Genomic DNA, 4585 nt, shown 5'->3' with positions numbered 1-4585 from the left:
CACACACATACACACACACACACACACACACATACACACACTCATACATACATACACACACTCATACATACATACACACACTCATACATACATACACACACTCATACATACATACACACACTCATACACACACATACACACACACACACATACATACATACACACACACACACACACACACACACACACACACACCCCCTAGACAGATGCTGACTCTGTTGTTTGTCTCCTCAGGGTTCCTTCATGACGTTGGGATCATCCACAGAGATGTGAAGGTAAGAGCTAGAAAGGACATGACATCGTCCACAGAGACGTGAAGGTAAGAGCTAGAAAGGACATGACATCGTCCACAGAGACGTGAAGGTAAGAGCTAGAAAGGACATGACATCGTCCACAGAGACGTGAAGGTAAGAGCTAGAAAGGACATGACATCGTCCACAGAGACGTGAAGGTAAGAGCTAGAAAGGACATGACATCAGAGCTGTTCCATTCGTCAACCAACAAAAATAAAAACGCAACATGTAAATCAAAATAAGAGATTCCAGAATGTTTCCAGACGCACAAAACAAAAATATTTCTCAATGTTTGTGCACATATTTTGTTTACATCCCTGTTAGTGAGCATTTCTCCTTTGCCAAGATAATCCATCCACCTGACAGGTGTTGCATATCAAGAAGCTGATTAAACGGCATGATTATTACACAGGTTCACCTTGTGCTGGGGGCAATAAAAGGTCACTCTAAAATGTGCAGTTTAGTCACACGACACAATGCCACAGATGTCTCAGCTTGCAATTGGCATGCTTGATGTAGGAATGTCCACCAGAGCTGTTTTCTGCCATAAGCCGCCTCAAACATTGTTTTAGAGAATTTGTCAGTACGTTCAACCGGCCTCACAACCGTAGACCACGTGTAACCACGCCAACCCAGGACCTCCACATCCGGCTTCAACTTTTGGGATCGTCTGAGACCAGCCACCATGAAATTGAGGAGTATTTCTGTCTGTAATAAAGCCCTTTTTTGGTGAAAATCTAATTCTGATTGTCTGGGCCTGGCTCCCTAGTAGGTGGGCCTATGCCCTCCCAGACCCACCCATGGCTGTGCCCCTGCCCAGTCATGTGAAATCCATAGATTAGGGCCTAATTAATTAATTTAAATTGACTGATTTTCCTTATATGAACTGTAACTCAGTAAAATTGTTTCATGTTGCGTTTATATTTTTGTTCAGTGTATATTATATAATAATAATAATAAATATATAATAATATACACTGTACATATAATATACACTGTACATCCGTGGTTCTCAACTGCCTCGGGACCCAAAAAGACCCAGGTTGTCTCATGTAAATTCATTATCACTTTTACACACTTTTTACCTGGTTTAAGTTCATACTTAATAAGAAAGTATTTTTTAAATTGTAAAATAAATAAATAATAATAACGTTTGTATAAATGTTTTACTCAGACACCAGCGACCCATTCATACATGACATGTTTACATCTTTTGCTAATGATACATCTGTCAGTTGATATCTGTCCTGTACACAATATAGAAAACATCTCTGTGTGTTTGACATGTGATGTAACCATAGCAACATCTAAACATGTGACCACTGTGTGTTCTGCTGTAGATGGAGAACATTCTGCTCACAGATCAAGGTAAACTCACCCTGTGTGTGTCTGTGTCTCACCCTGTGTGTGTCTGTGTCTCGCTCTGTGTGTGTCTGTGTCTCTCTCTGTGTGTGTGTGTCTCTGTGTGTGTGTGTGTCTGTGTCTCTGTGTGTGTGTGTGTGTGTGTGTGTGTCAGAGAGAGATCCTCCATTGAGTCTTACCATCCAGGAGTAAAGGCCCAATCTGCTATAGTATGTCAGCACCTCCATTGAGTCTTACCATCCAGGAGTAAAGGCCCAATCTGCTATAGTATGTCAGCACTTAAAAGACATGTACATCATTCTGGTATATGGTTTACCGCATACGTTGTGTTCTGGTATCATTTTTAAATTGAGAAAATACACTCAGTGGACAGTTTATTAGGTACACCACCCTATACAGGAAAATGGTTAGCTCCTACAGACAGGGAGTTACGTGGTCGTGGCTTGTTATATAAAGCAGGCAGACAGGCATCAAGACATTCAGTTACTGGTCCACTTGACAGTTTATTAGGTACACCGTCCCATTCACCACAATGGATCACTACTACAGACAGGCATCAAGACATTCAGTTACGGGTCCATTGAACGTTAGAATGGACAGAACTAGTGACCTAAGAGACTGAGCGTGGTATGATCGTCGGTGCCAGGCGCGCAGGATCCAGTATCTCAGAAACGGCCTTCTTGGCTTTTCACCCACGACAGTGTCTAGGGTTTACAGAGAACGGTGAGACAAACACGACAGGGTCTAGGGTTTACAGAGAACGGTGAGACAAACACGACAGGGTCTAGGGTTTACAGAGAACGGTGAGACAAACACGACAGGGTCTAGGGTTTACAGAGAACGGTGAGACAAACACGACAGGGTCTAGGGTTTACAGAGAATGGCACGACAAACAAACAACATCCGGTCAGCGGCAGTCCTGGGGATGAAAATAGCTCGTTGATGAGAGTGATTGAAGGAGAATCGCAAGCTAACAGGCGGGCCACAAACGGGCAAATAACGGCACTGTACGGCATCTTGGAATGCACAACTCGTTGATCCTTGTCACTGATTTATTTTACCTTTTATTTAACTAAGAACAAATTATTTTTGAGAGTGTGAGTTTAGCTATTCTCTGCTACAGATGCACATAAGGCCAGTAATGAATGCCATATGATAAGCTGCTAAATGGATTCACGTAGCTGATATCTGGAGAGAGAGTGACAATCAAATTAAACAGATTAGAGATTTCACAACCAGACATAAAGGACATGCTAATTGGACAATACAACACAACCAGACATAAAGGACATGCTAATTGGACAATACAACACAACCAGACATAAAGGACATGCTAATTGGACAATACAACACAACCAGACATAAAGGACATGCTAATTGGACAATACAACACAACCAGACATAAAGGACATGCTAATTAGACAATACACCACAACCAGACAAAAAGGACATGCTAATTGGACAATACAACACAACCAGACATAAAGGACATGCTAATTAGACAATACACCACAACCAGACATAAAGGACATGCTAATTAGACAATACACCACAACCAGACAAAAAGGACATGCTAATTGGACAATACAACACAACCAGACATAAAGGACATGCTAATTAGACAATACACCACAACCAGACAAAAAGGACATGCTAATTGGACAATACAACACAACCAGACATAAAGGACATGCTAATTGGACAATACAACACAACCAGACATAAAGGACATGCTAATTAGACAATACAACACAACCAGACATAAAGGACATGCTAATTGGACAATACAACACAACCAGACATAAAGGACATGCTAATTGGACAATACAACACAACCAGACATAAAGGACATGCTAATTGGACAATACAACACAACCAGACATAAAGGACATGCTAATTAGACAATACACCACAACCAGACAAAAAGGACATGCTAATTGGACAATACAACACAACCAGACATAAAGGACATGCTAATTGGACAATACAACACAACCAGACAAAAAGGACATGCTAATTGGACAATACAACACAACCAGACATAAAGGACATGCTAATTGGACAATACAACACAACCAGACATAAAGGACATGCTAATTGGACAATACACCACAACCAGACATAAAGGACATGCTAATTGGACAATACAACACAGAAACACAGACACGTTACAGACAGAACCCCTTCCCCTCTTTATTGTATTGTAGGATTGTAATCTGTGATCAATCGACATTGACACTAGTTCATCTTGAATAATAGTTTAACAATTAAAACAAGTTTAAACACTTCACTCAAAAAATCTACACTTTTTTTTTCATATTTCAAAGTGTCCAATGACAGCATCAACCAATTAGAAGACAATTAGTCGGCAATGCTTACTCGTAATTGGTTATAATTACACGATTCATACCTTTTTATCAAAACGTTGAAACGCTCAATTTTCACATATGTTGGAGATGATGAATATGAAGCTGTCGTGTTTTAAAACATTTCCCTTTAACCTCCTAAGGTCGATGTCCGCGCCCCTCGGAAATCTAATTAGCATACTACGAACATGTCCGTAAAAATCTGTCCGTTTTAAGCTAGAGGGAAATCTGTTTCTTTCTCATTGGATGTGTCTCAATCCACCACACCCACCTGTGTCGCACTTCCGCATCTGTGGTGAAAGGTGACAGAACTAGAGGGGTGTTTGTCAGACCACGAGACATCCCGAAAATCGGTTTTCTCACCTCTATGGGAATGAGACTTTCACGAACACGATGGTGTTTCTCTGTTTTTCCCCACAAGCGTCTTGGGGCTCGTCTGAAGTCGGTACAGCCGATCTGCCAACTTCTGTCTGTAGCATCCAAACAGTTTGGGCTACATACTAATATGATGTGTCTGTGTAAATGTGAGATATGTACATGTCGGTTGTTTTGCTCTAGGACAAG

Source organism: Salvelinus namaycush, chromosome 26 (assembly GCF_016432855.1).
Source record: "Salvelinus namaycush isolate Seneca chromosome 26, SaNama_1.0, whole genome shotgun sequence".
Classification (NCBI taxonomy): domain Eukaryota; kingdom Metazoa; phylum Chordata; class Actinopteri; order Salmoniformes; family Salmonidae; genus Salvelinus; species Salvelinus namaycush.
This window is presented reverse-complemented; position numbering follows the sequence as displayed.